Source organism: Anopheles nili, chromosome 2, assembly GCF_943737925.1.
Source record: "Anopheles nili chromosome 2, idAnoNiliSN_F5_01, whole genome shotgun sequence".
Taxonomy (NCBI): domain Eukaryota; kingdom Metazoa; phylum Arthropoda; class Insecta; order Diptera; family Culicidae; genus Anopheles; species Anopheles nili.
Window position 1 is genome coordinate 5,351,151 of NC_071291.1, and position 16,463 is coordinate 5,367,613.

The window sequence follows — 16,463 nt, forward strand, 5'->3', positions numbered from 1 at the left end:
GTGGCGGGGCGTTATAATTCAATTATGCTGCAAATGGTAAAGGGAAGATGACCGATGAATGCATCCGTCATTTGATTACGAGAGATCTTGCGTACACGATAAGCATTTTAAAAGAAGTTGGAATGGTTTGGAATCGTGCGCTTAAATTAAAGTTGGTAAAAGATTTCAAGCTTTAAAGGACTGGGCATCAAATGCAGCATGGCGAAACAAACAATCATGAATCATGAAGCTGTCTGCTTTCATTTACAAAAACAACCAAATTCAAAAGAGTGCCTTTTTGTCCGTGCCACTACGCTACGGCGTAAGGGCAAATTAGATTGCTCTAGAGATCAAACAATCCCACATGGCTGCAGACGTATCAAAGGATGCGCTTTGCTCGCTCAAAGGTGATTACGTTTGATTTGACCACTGCAGCTCGACGTGTAACGGTGTATTGGTGTGTCGCTTGGCGATCTCACCGACCGTGTTCGATATCTAAGCAGCCATGTTTCACATCGCAAATCGAATTGCCAAACCGATGGATTAGAAATTCAATTGCGCTAACGCGTAGCGGCACAAATTGCGCCACGAACGCAGCGTAAAGAAGCAAAACAGGCGATTCTTATTTCCTTCAGCACCGCTCACACAACTGCACACGGTTCGGTGCAGTTGCGCGTAAATTCAATCACGCACTGGGTGAACGAAATGTTTGCACTCGCGCTAGGGACCGACGCGTCGGTGAAGCAAAGACAAACAAGTGCAGCAAATGCGTTGCAGTGGAAAAAAAACCGTAAAGAACACGCCGCACGGTGGCGGTGGTCGGTTTCGATCCAGAGCTTGTGCGCCATCCATTAGGTTCCCATATTTTGATGGACCGCATCGTTCGCATGCTCGACAAGCTTTTCATGCTGCTGATTTTTTCTTCGTTTGCACTGTTTTTTTAGCTGCACATCCGCATCATTCCCGGGCAAATCTGGCAATGCACCATTGCGTTTCGAGTCTGGGCGCGTCTCGTGATGGCTTTTAATGGCCTCAAGCGGTGGCGATGCACAACAACTTCACCCCTACAGCCGAGGCACCGATCCGAAGTGATTGGGCTAGCTTCCGGGGGCAATTTGGGATCCTTCGCACCGATCGAGCGAGAGACCTCTCGAAGAGGTCACTGACAAAAAAAAATGTGACATAAGCATACAGAGAGAGAGAGAGAGAGAGAGAGAGAGAGAGCGAAAATAACTAACATCTACCCCATCTCCACAATCTCTTCTAGTGCGAGGGAGCATCCGAATTGTGGTGGGGCTCGTTGCGACGCGGCCTGCCGATCGTTGATTCCGGCCCAGCACCATCGGTGGTAACACGAAAAATCGACAACGGTCGAATAATCTGCATATGGTGCCGCGTGTAGTTGTTCGAGCCGCCCGGAACACTAGACTACAGCGAGGGAGGCCTGTTTTTTTGTCCGTCCATCTGCCTCTTCCAACATGCGGGGATGTTTCCGGAACCCACGATGCACGGTACGATGGCGTGGCTGGAACGTGCGCCTCGGTATGCTCGGGGTTTTTAGGACGAGCGAGAGCAGCTGTAGAGGCAGCTGGATGGAACGCAACGCCCCGGCCAACGGAACCGGAAACGAGCATTTGTGAAGCATGGAAATAACATTCTACCAGCAGCCGGTGGCCATTTGACACCTGTACCTGTATGTGCGAAGGAGAACTCAGCCACGTCGAGCTGGTGTCAGCAGCAGCCGTGGGCCTTTCAGAGATGGGGTCAGAGCAAAAACGCGCGCAATCTGAAGCGGCAAGCAGTTGTACTGTAACGGATCGGCGAGAAGCACATGAAGCGGCTCGAATAATAGTAGAAAAAATCGAGATGGGTAGAATCGAGAGCAACTTTACACTTTGGTTGGGTGGAATGCTCTTTAATGTGTTTGAGGATTTCTCATTTCCTTGCGTATTTATGTACATCCCATCACGCACATTGACCACCATTGCTCCGTCAGCAAGTGGCTTCGTAGCTATTAACAAGTTAGTCAAGGGTGAATGCCTGCATTTGTTTAATGAAATGTTTACATAATACATGAAAATATTTAAAAATATAGAATAATAATAAAGCCCGAAAAACCTATTTTTTTGAAAACATTCTACTTTTACGTTTGCAGGACAGCTTTCATTAACTTTACTCGTGTATATCATTTATGTCGAAGTTGCAATAATAGCACTACTACCGAAATGCAAACAAATTAAACACATGATAGCAATCCATTTTTTTTACAAGCGTCTAGAAGAAATTAATAATACTAATTAATAGCCCGCAAATAGATTTTAATTAAAAATACACACACCCACGCTTCCATTTAGACTATTTGATCAAAATCCAACCACAGTGTGCTGTATCGCACGGTAACAAGCCGTCTAATTGGTTTGATTTAAACGAATAAATTAATGAGACTCCACCGTCGGTAAAAAGGCGTGCTAGCTCTAAGCTTCAAGCGCTCCATCGTTTGAGAATTTCGGAGTGTGCCGCGAAGGTGGCAAAAGTCTTCAACATTATGTCCGCCACAGTGCCTGCACAGTGCAACGAGCGTTCGCATTTCGATTGCAGCGTACTGTTATTTCATCATTAAAATCTTCAACAAAACGTGCACCGCTCGTGACCAAATTCGGTGCCGGTGTTGGTGCAAAAATATATAGGCCAACGCCGCCGCGCGTGTGGTTGCATGAGTGCATGGTGTGCAGGACTCTGGGGTCGAAGTGAGGGGCAGAGCAAACCGCGAGTAAAAAAAAAATGAACGAAATAAACGACTGCAACCTGAAGCACATGAAAGCTGCACCTGAAGCATAAAATTGTTCCAATTCCGACAGCCTGTTTGTATGAGACAGATTGGGTTCCGGCTTACCGGTTTCCGTCCTCGCTTGGACCCGATCCTCCTGCACGTCCGAAAGTTCCGCTCTTCAAAAGGACATTTTCACCGTTTGAAATTTTCCACCTGCAGCAGAACGCGCTGCGAAAACCCGACTGCTGTTTGTATTTGCAGTTCGCATTTGCCTTATTCCCCTCTTCTTGATTTGCCTGGTGCGCATTAGTGCTCGTGCGGTTGAGTATGACCATTTATGTGTGTATGCGTGTGTGTGTGTGTGTGTGTGTGTGTGTGTGCGCGCGTGTGTGTGAAAAGATCTTTGAGTGTGTTTTTGTCGTGGCTGAACTGCCTTTTTACTAGCTAAACCAATCCAGCCGCGTCAACTTGCGGACGGAGGCGAACGCGAGGGCACGATCGCGTTCGGAGCGAAAAAGAAGCCCTCTGAGCCGAAGAGAACTTTAGGGCAACAGGGTTTTTGGGACACAAAGAAAGCAAAATTATCAAAGCGAAGAAGCCAAACTAAACGAGATTGCATTTCTAGATACCGGTACCGTGAGGCGTGGGAAAAAAAAAGCGGAAAGCACCAAGAGGCATATAAAGAGAAGAGATGGCAAAGGGTTGGAAACGCATACAACAACAAAGCGAACCCTTTGACCGGGAGTGTGCTCTTGTAGTGTCCTCCCAGCGCTGCTGTGCTAGCAAATCTGAACTCACCTTCTAAGGAGTCACTACGTTTCAATCTCCCTGCAAGGACACTCCCGAGAGTCGCAACGTGTACTCGGGATGAACCATTTTCCAGCCCCAGGATCGGAAACTCCACCAGGAGCGATGGAAAAACGGTCCTATTTGACGGTAAAAATTTTCTCTTTCTCTTGCTCTCGATTTCCCCCCCCCCCCCCCAATGCCCCCAATGCTCCTCTCTCCTTCTCATTCTCTCTGGAACTTTCTCTTTCTTACGATCTACGTCGACGGTGGTCATGACGAGGAGATACAAATGGCACAAACATGCCACTATTTGCCGATGCTATCAACACATATGATATGTTCCAGGTGGCCCCCCTTTACTCCTTCTTCCAACGGGGCCGAAGGGATTGAAGTCGGAGGAATGTTTTTGCAAACAGATTTTTTTCCCGCCTCCGAGCGTGATCCTCGGCTTCTTTTCGCGGTGCCGGAAGGTCGCCATCCGGCTCGGGTTAGTTCCCCGTAAAATCGGCCCCAAAGGAAACAGGCGGACGAAGCGCGATTTCATTTCGGTTGCCAGGCGAAAAGAAAAAATGTTATTCCAAAAACAAGAGTTTGCTTTCATTCCGGATGCGCCTGCCTTCTTTCTTGCGCCATTTCCTGGCCCCTGGCGCGGCAGTGTTTGCGGATGCAAATTGGTGGGAAAGTTTTTCGAGTGTAATTAAAACTGTCCACCTCCGTGTTTTGTCGGCGCTGCCGCCACTAGTTCCACCGCGTGCATCGCACCGTAGAATGGAAGGAAGCATTCTTTGCTTAATCTCGCAAAATCCCGCCGGGATCTCTCGCTTACTCCAATCAACGGGTTGTGTTCGCGCGCGTTCCCATAAACCGTTGCTGATTGCGATAGTGCTGCGGTAAATCGCACGGGACGAATTGCAGATTCTTCTTTCCGCATTTTTTTTCCCACATTCAAACGATACGCTAGTGGGTGGAAAGAGTTGGAATCGGAAACGGAAACATACCGTCCACAAGCGAGGCGGGGTTTTGTTTTTTCACCAGCTTTCTCAGAAAGGATTATGAGATTTGCTATTTCTTTGCTGCGTTGTGCGCGATCGCTGGAGTGGAATTTTTTCGCCAGGCTGTCGCTCCGATCGATGCGGAGAGAGACAGAAAAACGCACCACATAAAATGGGTCAATGAAGCGGAAATGAAAAAGTTCCCCAAACAAACCCCAACGAAACGATCCTTCGCCGGGTATGCGGAAACGTTGCAAAACTTCATTCAAGCGAGCCACGATCGGATGAAACGTGCAATCACGACTAAACGGGTTATCGGAAAGCTCTTGATTCCTCTCTCGGAGGCAGCATATCGTCTTACGGTTGATCTTAAGAACGAGCTTCGCTGGTATCAGTGCACGCACTTTTCAACAGATGCAGCAGAGGCTTTTCCAATCGTCTGGTTTTGTTGAAGGTAAACCCTGAGCCCGGTTGGCGGATGCGTTCGCTGGAAATGAAAAATGTATCGGCAATGAAATATTGCACGTTCGAATGGAAAATTCTTTCGCACAGACGAAATTGGTAGCCGAAATAAAACAACAACCCTGCGCCCGGCAACGGTAAAGCTTGCGTTACGCTTCAGCGATGAGACCTGGCGTGGCGTCGTATTGGATATTGCACTGGAATCGAACAATAAAATATGCATACGCGTGCACGAGACATGCGTTGTTTCCAGCTGGCATCATCATTCTGAGCGCTTGCGGGAAAATCAGATCGAAATCGAGCTCGCTGGTAGAGTAGCTGTCACATTGGGTCTGTTTGATTTTAAAATGCGTGTATTGATTGGCTTTTGCATAGGAAAAGTTTGGAATGTTTTAAATCGAATGTTTCCTGTGAGAATGACAAAAAATCCTGTCATTATCAAAAAGAGTTTGTCGAATCAGCCACATGGTACAAACGTATTGCTCGATTACCCAAAACATAAATTCGCGATTAAACAGGCGTCACATCCAAAGCTTAATCAATACCGTGGTGGTGTGGTTTAATTGCTGATTGATTTTATGCGCTACAAAAAAGCCAACTCCAGCGGAGCGTTGTGATTGAACCATTACAATTTTACAATGGCCAATGAAACGGTTCATTGAGCAGACTCGTGGTTATAAAATCGATTTAGCCAGAATTAATGGGATATTCAAAAGCGCATTAGTTTACAGGCTTTCAAAAGTTAGAAACAAAACAAAAAAAAATACCCGAACGTCAACTCCACGGTTGAATGGATCTGTTCCATCGTGCGTTCATTTTTTTTATTGATTATTCAAACAACACGGCTGCATAAAAAGGGTTCTCTTGAAAGAGCTCTAGCGCTTGTTTGGATTTAATAACCAACGAGCCTCCGCACATTTGTTCAGTGACTCGAGAGCACCAATGCCCGATCTAAGGGGATGTGAACAGCTAGGCCTTTCTAAATGGAAACATACAGCTGTGCGTATTGATGTATTCAAATGATACCACAGAAGCAGACGTACATTAGATGGAATCTTAATTAGCTCCATGTGATGTTCTAGCATCCTTTTTTTCCCAGTACGTCAGTAAAAGACAACCCAAAAAAAACCCAAGCATCAACTCAAACAACTTCATGTGCGTCTGAAACATGGGGCTTCACTGTTGTATTGATTTATTGATGGGTAAATATGCTCGTTTTGTGAAATTTTGCCATCATCATTTAATGGCACAATGCTCTGCCAAACATCGGATCAGATGAGCCCCATATCCATCGGGATGCTCACTCTCATTCTCTCTCTTTCCTTTCCCCGCACCCGGATCAGGCAAAGTTGACTTTAATCGCTTTTTCATCGATGTACAGCAACGACGAAAAGTGTCTGCGTGTGCATGTGTGTATCGCTCGAAAGGAGTGCACTTCCATTTCGATGGCTTTGATCTGCGTACGTCGCTCGTTCATTTCTCGTTCCCCCTTTCTCTTTCGCTCTCTCTCTCTTTCTCTCTTTCTCTCTCTCTGTCACTCACCAAGCCTGGACGGTGGTGGCTGAATAAGACGGACTTGTTGAGATTAGTTTCCGCCCCGGGGCGATGAGCGCCAAAGTTTCGTCCGTATTTTGAATAGGACGTGCCGTTCCACCTCATGCCTTCGGGCGCAAGGGTGGCAAGCGAGAAGCCACAGTCGAAAAAGCCAAAAGCGCCCTTCCGTGGGCAGAGCGTAGCTGGAAAATGAGCTCACCTCGCTCGAACGTCGGCTTCGCTGGGAATTCGTCGAAGCCCTCGTCGACAAGCCCCCACCAGTGAGCGGTCCCCATGCGGGAGGCTTGACGCAAACGGCAAACTTTTGCCTGCCGGATGGTTGCTCCATGATTCAAAATGGCGATGATTGTCTAGATCCGTGTGTTCCGGTTGCCAGTCGCATTTAGCATGCGGTAAGCGAAAGGGCACCTCATCACCCATCCCATTCTCGATTCCCGCCCACCCAACGCGAGAAGGTGGAGGGTTAGAATCGTTGTCGAAACCAACATATTTTCTGAAATAACATATTCCTTTTTGCCGGTCGAAGTGAACCGAGCAGAAAGTGAACGAGAAAACACGTTCCAACGGCCAGCGTGGGGGTGGGGAGACGGTTTGGAAGCCGTCGCTTGGGCTGAAAACAATTATTAGGCTGATTACAGTGGCCGACGAACGATTCGTGCCACCATCGTGCCTCGTTCATAAGACCGGATGTCAACGACGTTCGTACATGCGTAACGGTGTGTGTGTGTGTGTGTGTGTGTGTGGATCGGGTTAAATAAAGCAATCTATTCGTGCGTGTTACTTAACGAGCGAATTCTGCATCGTCGATCAGGTGGCAGATTTGCGTTGTAATGCTTCTCTTGTATTGCTCATAATATGCTGAATGGTGCTTTCGTCGGCAAGACGGACAGACAGCACTGTGGTTGTGTTTCCACCGTAGCGGACAAAATATTGCCGGCTGGAAGAGCACGGAGTGTGGACAGTTTATCGGACTCGGCATCGTCGACCGATGCCTCAAAAAGTCCTACCTTCCTTTGGGCCACAGTGCACAGTCGGCTCACAGCCCAAGCGCAGCCATTCTTACACGAAAGGGGTGATAGTCGATAGTGCTTCGGCTGATAAGGAACAGGAGATGCGCCCATTGGCAGAGACGACCGACAGGCTTGCAGTCAACTCTCCGACCCAGAGGTTGCCAATTGAAGAACCAAAAGCAGCTTCAATTATTGGACGATGGGCGAATGGGAGTGTGCCATTTTCACCGCAATTTCTCCACCACCCTTGTGAGGATCGAGAGAGATTGCGGCTTCGAGGAAGACAAAAATGGGGGTTTCCATTCCTGTGGGTTTACCTCCCTACCACCACCAGCACCACCACCAGAAGAACGAGGTTGGACGGAGGTCATCTGCAGTGCAGCTGCAGAGAAAGATTTATGAATATTTCACCCCGACCGATGCCGACCGATCTGAGCCTGGCGATTGCCAGGTCTGAGGGCAATGTGCAACTATCGCAAAAGCTGTGTGGAGTCGATGAGGATCGGTTCGATTCGCTCTCGATCCAACCAGCTAGGACTTGCGGTGCACGGAGACGACAGGTGGGGAATGAATATTAGTTTGTTAGATAATAGGATACCTGCTATCGGTTACTAGAGGTTTCTTCGCAAGGGCGACCAATCTCACCTCAGAGCTGAGGGAGAATAGAAGAGCGCGAGAGAGCCAGAGGTACGATGATAATAAGGATAAGATTGCAATGGCAGAGGCTTGCTAGCCGCCGCACCAGGTCACGTACCGGGTACGTTTCGCCTCATGAGCCACCGGATAATGGAGGGTGTTCATTTCAGCCTGTTTTTCCTTCCCGGTCGGTACTCCTCGCTGCTGTTGCTCGTTTTTATTTCCCTCCAACCCGGTTGCTGGTGTGCAAGTTAACTCGTAACGAGCGGTTCTGTAACGGAAGGGCCCAGAGAACTCTCGCTTGCTCGTTGCCTTGGCTGCCTTGGCGCAAGCACCACGGGTAGGGCGGATCAGCAGCGCCGGGAAAAATGCTTCATAAACGTCGAATTATTTGTGATAAACTTTTTTGATCGCCCCCGGGATGCCTCGGTATGGGATGCCCGGGCAAGGCGGCGAACAATCGCGCGCAATTTTTCGCGTTTTGCTGTGAACTTTGTGGATTTTTTTTTCTCCTCTGCAGTTGTGTGCCTTGCTTCACACCGCCCATTACGTACCCGCATAGTCCGGCTGTGCACCGTTGGACGCCCAAACCCAAAGGGGAGTTTCGGGTGCAAATTACACGACACGAGCGAACGAACGAGCGAGCCACCGTCATCGCTGGCCGCCGCCGAGGGTTTGGTTTGTGAAAGCAAGCACATTTCCTTTTCCGTACGCGAGGCTCCGGGAGACGGGTAATTGTGTTTTCCTGTATCTCACCAACCGGCAACCACGCTGGCTAGCTGCGGCCTTCGTTTCGTTTCCCACGTTCACGCATAGCCACACCACCACCGTGCAGCCGTACCCGGCCATCAAAAGAGAACATTCCGGCGTGTCGTTTCCGGAATCCGGAACTTTTCCGCCCGGGAAATAGGAATAAGGGAGAAGATAAGAGACCCACGGGAAGGAGCGAACTGGGACGGCGGTGCGTTTGATGCATGAATGATGTGAAAATTATTTGCGTTTAAATATTCCTCGCTGCGGGCGGGAAAAATACGCTCCAACTTCTGGTGCGCGTAGGTGGCCACCTTGGGACGTTTGGGCTTTTTTTTCTCCCTTCCTTTCTTGTTTTCGTATTCGGTTTCGATACGATTGTCATGGGGAGAGAGAGTTTTGCAAAACGAACAAAGATAGGGAACAATCAGAAAGCGAACGAATGCAAGACATGAAAGAACCAAAAAGTACGCATTCCTAGATGATTTCCGGCACCCGGACGTTCCGTGAAGCTTGGCTATATACGCGAACTGTGTAACAATGCGCAGTAAGTGAGAATAATTCGTCATACCGAATGCGACTGTTTTGAGAGTTATTTCTATAAAAAAAAACCTTGATTCTGGTGGCATTGCACTTGGTACTCAAGGATACCTAACTCACCTGATAGGGGGAAAAAACATGAGCTACACGAAGGATCAAATGTGTAGAAGTTGGTAAAAAAAATCCGTCCGTCGGCAAAACTAACCAGCAATCACGGCCGCATTTATGGTCAACGTGGTACTTTCTAACCGAGCACATAAGTCTTCATCGTCCAGCAGAATGTAGACAGCATTCGTCGTAATAGAAGAACCTGAGCTGGGAAATTGAGATCCACCTTATCTGGGCTCAAGAAGGATTCCACCATTTTCGTATCATCTTAAAAATAAGTACACCCGTCGGAGATACGCTGCACGGTGCCGTTGCATCTAAGCGCATTCCAACCGCTTTCAACAAAAGCTCATTGGCACCCGGAACGCGCGACCGAGCAAGTGCGCATTGTCGTTGCAACGACCGTTCGGTAGACGTGATGGTAAAAGAATCGCAGCCCGTACCACTCCGTAAGAATGTTGACCGAGAAAAAGGATTCTTGTGGGAGTGGGAAATGCTCAAGGTGAAAAAGTGTAAATCTTATCGAGCACTGTATGTGTGTGTGTGTGTGTGGGTGAATGTTCAACAATACGACTGTTCCGATTCTAGTTTAAATTCCTTACGCCAAACAACCCCACGTATGGGATGTGTGTGTGTGTGTGCCCCCGTTTGGTGGCGTTTGTTCGTGTGCCGAAGCAAACAAGCAATAGAAAAATGTTCTTCGAGAAAGTTTCGTACAATAGCTCGGCGTGGTATGTGGGCCAGCGCTTTTCAGTGCGGAAAATGGATCCACGGGTTGCGTTTGTTTGCTTTGATGGACCCGGCGACCCAGCTCGAAGGCAGATGGAGGCGCCTGGTCGCGCACTCGCTCTCAAATCTCATTCCCCACGGGTCTCGACTGATAACGACGGATGCACTCGTAGGCGACAATGGCGCACCGAATGGATGCGGAAACATATCAAAGGATGTGGAAATAAAGCAACTTCACCCAAAACCACGGTGCTGCAGCAGCGCAGGAGCAGCCGCACACCGCAGGCACGCCGAGATAAGAACGAGCGTGTGGCGTATCTTGAAGCGCGTGTGTTTGAAGAAATCGAGAAAGCTGATTTCCACTCGCACCCGGTTCCACTCGCACTCGCCGGAATGCACTTAACAGGCTGTCCCTGCAACGCCGTATTCTCCCACCGACGTTCCGATGCACTGAAATTGGCGGAAAAATGCGAAATTGATGCCAAGCGAAGGTGGATGTGTATGGCTTCGATTGTTCGGCTTTTGTGTGGAGTGTTTGAAAACTTCGAACAGCGCACAAACGGCGGTCAACCGAATGCAGTGCCGAAGGGGTTTGGTTTGCAGAGTAAATTCTTGCACTGTTTCGCTAACGCAGGAATGCACAAAATGCTCGTTTAGAAGTATGTGAGCGACGGGTGCTTTAGCTTATTGCTCAAGGAGTGCGAAAAACGCGCAACACAAATTGCACATTGTGATTGAACCGTAAGGCATCTCGGCCGTCAGTGTTCCATGGCTTTCTACATCAACAAAACATCGTGTCAGTGACGAGCTACGTTTTGGAGCTCTGTTTGGGCGCATGTTACGAACCAACCACGCCGTGTAACAAATCGCTCTCAGAACCCGCCCCGACGGAAAAGTCTAGCCGCCTTTAGAAAAGGTTTTTACCGCAGGCCCACGAGTCGCCCAACAAGCATCAAATCTTACCGAGCTTGGTCTTTGCTTCATCTTGTCCTGGCTGTGAACCATGTAACCAACGCCCCCCCCGGTGGTGGAGCTCGAGTTTCCCGGGGTGAGTGTGAATCGAACCGGGAAATTTCGGAGCTTCCATTGCTCACCGCCACCCGCCGGGGCAACCGAGCGAACAGCAGCTTGCCGTGGGCGAGGTTGGAACTATGTGTAAAACTAATTTTCATCCACAATGTTTAAGTTTTAAGACAAAAACCATAAAAGTGAAATATCTTAATGAGAAATTGTTCGACAAAAGTTACCACGCAATAGTGGGTTCGGGGAGGGGGGCACCATCGAAGAGCCGTGGGTGGGTTTCCGGGTTTCCGCCTCCACAATGGGACGTGAAAGGGCCAGCCACCCTCACCCAGCTATTGTGCCTGGCATGGGAACCGATAGTGGCGCTGGCGTTGGCGTGGCGAGAAGGTGAGTTGGTTTTCCCCCTTTGTCGAAGGGACTCGGCTCTCGGGAACTGGAACCGGCTGAGCGGCAAGGGACCCGCCCAAAGAAAGATAGCAAAGTTTAATGGATTCGCTGTAAGTAGTCCCGCTTCTGAAACCGGCAGCAACCAGCAGCAGTAGGATGCATCGAAAAGTGGGCGGGATGAAAGCCGGTTCTTGCACGTGTTCGACGCGAGTCACCCAACGCCACTGAGAGGGTGGAGGGGGGTCGCCGTGATATGTGATTGCCGTGAGTGGATGTGGCTAAGCTTCCGGTTTCTCCATCCACCCATTACGCCACGGTTAGGCGGTGGCGGTGCGAGTAGAGTGGATAAAAAATCATCATACGCTACTGCTGTACTTTAAAAGGACGGTGCGACGGTCGGTACACGGTCGGTAGCGAGCGCGAACGGGAGGTAACTCCCGCGGTGAGACGGAATAATTGTTTCCTTTTGGTAGGAAACTTTTTGATGGAGTTATGGCGGCCGTCCAAGGCACGTCCGGGATGGATTGGTGCTGGGGAATTAATGGTGGGTCGTCCCTTGCATGCCTCGCTCTTCCTGGCGGGAGGCCCTTCGAGAGTCGTTTTCGGATTCCACTCCACAGGGCGGAAACTGCTCGCTAACTGGCCGTTTTGAGGAAATGGTCCGTGAAGGGGCCAACCGTCCAACCGTCCAACCGTCCCTCGGCCCTGGGCCGTGGGCTGCGCAACTCGTAAATAACGAGACCTAATTAAATAAATTCCACGGCCGTACAAATAAACAATTAGCGGAAAGCATAAAACTCGACGGATCGATGAAAAGTGGAAAAAGCGCACACCGGTGCGCGACCGACCCCACGCAAACCGGAGCCTTACGATAATGAGGAAAAGGGGGCCGGTGCCCGGTACTGGTGGCTGGAATGCATCACACCGGAGCCAGCCGTCGTTTCGTTCGCCGTTCGTTGACTCTGCTAGCAACGTGGCCGATGGTGGGTTTTTAATTGAATTTATTTGTTTGTTCGATTGGGCCCTGCCCGATCGCTAAGAAAAACAACGCAGGGGTGCAAAACCAAAAAAAAAAACCAGGCAAAAACTTCCCCCGGTTCGAGAACCATTTCGGTTCGGATACCTCTTTCCCGGCATCGTGTGCTTTTTGTGAGTGTTTAAATTCGCGGGCGGGTGGGTAAAAAAAATTGAATTTAAAACTTCCTCCGGGTCAGGTAATTGATATTTACGAACATCGCATCAGTTACTGTGGCGAAAGCTGCGCAGCGAATCCCGGGGGGACGTTTGTTTTATGCTTTTAAAGACCAAACAGCCAGTTTTCGATGGTTGTAGCGAAAGCTCGCTCAAACTCGGAAGTACACACACACACACACCGTAAGCAGTGATAACGAGCCGGATTTGTGTAAAACTCGGCGAAGATGTTGGCTTATTAATTGTTACTGACACGTGAGATTTGGACCAAGAACTTTGAACAAAACCGCAAGCTAGTACACGCTCACAGTTCCGCCATTACGTTTAGCACAAAAGGAACATGGCGCGTTCGATGGTCATGTCATTTTATGGCCATATTCAAAAACGAGATTTCCATCGCGAAGCTTTTACGAGCGACCGTCCACTGGCGGATTGGGAAGGCCTGCAGTATCTGCTGCATTCTATGGGTTTCCTCGACTTAATTGGATTTCTCCTGTTGCTTCATGCTACCGTTTCGAGTTTACCCTTTCGCGGAACCGGCTCGGAGGGTCAATTTACGGTGCCCGATAGCCGACCGGAAGCCTAATTTTCGGGATGAAACTAAAAAGCCGAGCGCAGAGCGAAACCATATTGTAATGCACTTAATGATACCATCAGTCCCCGCTCCGCCCGATAGTACTCGGAGCCAGTGTGTTCAGGTTGCGATCGTACGGATCCTACTGGGTTAGCTGGGTTGGTGATCGCCATCACCCTGTCGCGCGGATTTCCAGTGCACCCGGACGAGAGCGTCCGAGCGAACGAACGATGGCACCATCATCAAAGCTAATTGAAGTGAACGTTTCTTGCGGGCGGATCCGGTGGACCTGCTAAGAGAAGCTCGCCACATTCGGGCGGGATTAGCGGCAAGTCCGAGCGAACCCCCACGGTGTAGCGGTTCGAACAGCACAGGAGTTTCACAGAACTTCATCCTTTCGTGCCTGCCAGAGCCGACGAGTTCGGTGATGCAGAAAAAGTGAATCAAAATTAGATCATTCGGTCGGGCTCGAAAGCGGACTCCGGACCAGACCTGCGCGCCAGCAGTTATTGCTGCGTTGGAGCTTTTCCACTGATTGAATTAATGGCAGCCCATGATCGCCATGGATGCCGGAGCCGGTATCGACTTACCGTTGGTCGGCCATTGCAACGTCCAGCCATTCAAACGTCGACGCTCGATGTGGGCAGTGGGATTGCGTTAAAGTGGCGGTTTGTAATTAATTCAATTGGATCCTTTTCCCGGTACCGACGCTCGTTCGGCACCGCCAACAACCGGTGATCTCAATCTTTGCCAGGCGAGGGCCATTAATGTATGCGCAGGAAACAAGAAATTAGGAACAAGCGGGAACAAATAAACATGCACTACCGCCGAGCGGTACCAGAACCTCTGGCTGTTGGTCACTTTTTTTCATCTCGTTGCAGCCGGTTTTTTGCGCCCACTGCATGTCGTGTCCGATGGTTTGTCGGCCCTGCTCGGCGGGATACTCGTAAGGACACTTCCGGTGTAAACCCGCATGCATATTCATTACGGTTTGGGTTGGCTTACGCCAGAGTGGCACAAATTTATGGTGCATTCTTTCACATCCATACTGCCATCAAGCTGCAGTGTTAGGTGCTGGTGAATTTTAGTGAAATATGTTTAAAAACATCAGTATGTTGGAATATACGGAAGTTATTGCAATTCAACGTACAACGCATTTGCATACTTTATGACAAATTTAACCTTTTTCCAAACTCGGTAAACACTCCGCAAAATCGATAAGATTGAAAAGTTATTGTTGCGATATGTTACCAAGCTGTTGAAAAGCCTTCTGAATTCGGGGTTTCGCGCATTTGTGTTTATTTATCGTTATCCAAAGACCCTTTCTACCACACTTTGTGCATGGCCTCTTGACGTTTGCTGAATTACTTCTATCTTGTGGAGATATTTTTTTATACACCACGCTGCACAAAAGACAGCAGCAGCGGGGTTTGTGCCCAGTTATTTATGGCCGAGAACACTATCTCGCTGCCCACTCTGGGGCTGTCGGTGACCGAAACGACCGAGTTTCATTTGTTTGCAACTGCAACCGCGACGACCCAAGGGCCCGGTGGTCCGAGGACCAAGCTCTGCCTCGCTCGATTAGAGTAACCGTAACGCGACGGACCCTCTGCCTGCAGAAGAACAGGTGTAACACACGGGACAGGACGTTGATGGATGGGACGATGGTGTTTTACGTTTTTCCTTCCGCTCGTGGTACTCGGCTCGTCGGCTTCGGTTGACCACCGGAGGTCCGACTTCATCCTTTCATCGATCGTCCCCGAGGGGCGGCTACCGCAAACACACACCCATTTATAGGCCACCAGACTTCGGCTTTGGTGTGGTGACAACGAAACGGGCATTGCATCGGCACGGTCGATGTGACTTCTTTCAACGCGATTTGGGAGCGCGTGTGTGCAACCCGTGTCCTGGTAGGATTTCAATCGCGTCTTATCGCAAAGGGCAGCAGAATGGCTTGAGGGGTATTATTTCACCGAATAATCAGGCGTGGATTTGGACGGGTATTCTCAATGTACCTACTTTGCCTAGGGGTAGCTGGAAGCAATAGCAACATTGCAGTCAAAGTAAACAAGTGAACTTTGGTGTGATTGACAATGTCATTTTGAATGGCTTATCTTTCCGTTCTAATGGGTTGGTCCTCATTAGTACGAAAGGTTCGGGACTGCGCGTGAAGGGTTTCCGACCCGCATCAGGAATCGTTTACCATTTCAAGTAATGTTTAAATTGAAAAAGTTTACTACGAAACCTAGCCACAACTCGTAATTGAAGTTTGTTTTTCGCAGCAAACACAATGTGTGCTTTTCAAAAGCGCATTAGCTATTAATTTCATGTATCGTGCATCGGAACCTTTAAGTCATTACTGAAACCGTATGTGGGTTGTTCCATCGACACCGTGCGTGTGTTCCTCATAAAAGAAGTAGAAAAATGCACCCGAAGCTGCCTTGCAAAGTCGACGATCGATTTATGATACATTTTCATTTCTGCCCAGTGGTAGAAAAATGCTGATGCTGGCGTTGCCGTAGCGAAATCACGAACAAAAAAATCTACCAAGCTCCGGATCCATGTCCGCTTGGTGTCCAGATCGTTATCGAAGGCTGGCCATTTTCACGAGCACGAGGCAGCAAATGTTCTACTTTTTGTACCGAAAACGCTCGTACCACCATGCGGGCTGGGCCGAAGTCCTTCTTGGGTGGAACACGGCCATCATGTACCGTACGAGGCATGATCCATCTGCAGCACTAGCGCGGACGGGAAAGAATCGATTCGGAATAAAAAGACGAAGTGAAAGAAGCCGAAAAAAAAAACAGAAGTAACATTAAGCCACATGCAACGTGTTACTCGTGTCGGATAAACCATTATCGATGACATCGCATCTACCACATGAGAGGTGGTAGAGAAGAAAAAAATCTTCCCACCAATCCTTGGAAAGCACACTCGTGCACGTATGGGGCGTCGTTCGCTTGGACGGG